At 39.8% G+C, this 580-nt stretch overlaps 1 non-coding gene across 1 annotated transcript; it reads right to left on the bottom strand.

Annotated features, from left to right (window-relative positions):
- Positions 1-107, bottom strand: LOC128290751 (small nucleolar RNA R71). The gene has a single exon (XR_008280538.1). It is a non-coding gene; the product is annotated as a small nucleolar RNA R71 (small nucleolar RNA).
- Positions 108-580: the final 473 nt, after the last annotated feature.

Raw genomic sequence — 580 nt, 5'->3', positions numbered from 1 at the left:
AAATTATGTAATGATATCTCTTCTTTTATGCAGATGGATTTAAAAACACTCTACGATGCATGGGAGAGATACAAAGACCTCTTGAGAAGATGCTCTCACCATGGGTTACCACTCTGGTTACAGGTTCAAACCTTTCATAATGGCCTGAATCCTTTGACTCGGCAGATGGTTGACGCATCTGCTGGCAGAAGCATCAATAATAAGACACCTGAAGATGCCTAAAAATTTATAGAGGAGATGTCACTGAATAACTATCAGTGGCAAGTCATGAGAACAAAGCCAACAGAAATAGCCAGCGTTTATAACGTCAATTCGGTCACCATGCTCTCTAATCAGGAAGAACTCTTGAATAAGAAAATCAATGATTTTCTTAGTTCTTCACAGGTTCACCCAGTAATGCAGTGCGAAGCAAGTAGAGATGGATCAAGCAGTTTAGAATACCCACCTTATGGCCACAACATGGAGAATGAGCAGTTAAATTACATGGGTAACAATCCTCGATCTAAAAACAATCCTTATAGCAATACTTATAATGTAGGTTGGAGGAACCACCCAAATTTTTCATGGGGAGGCCAAGGAA

The sequence above is a fragment of the Gossypium arboreum genome, chromosome 3, assembly GCF_025698485.1.
Source record: "Gossypium arboreum isolate Shixiya-1 chromosome 3, ASM2569848v2, whole genome shotgun sequence".
In the NCBI taxonomy this organism is placed as follows: domain Eukaryota; kingdom Viridiplantae; phylum Streptophyta; class Magnoliopsida; order Malvales; family Malvaceae; genus Gossypium; species Gossypium arboreum.
This window is presented reverse-complemented; position numbering and strand designations above follow the sequence as displayed.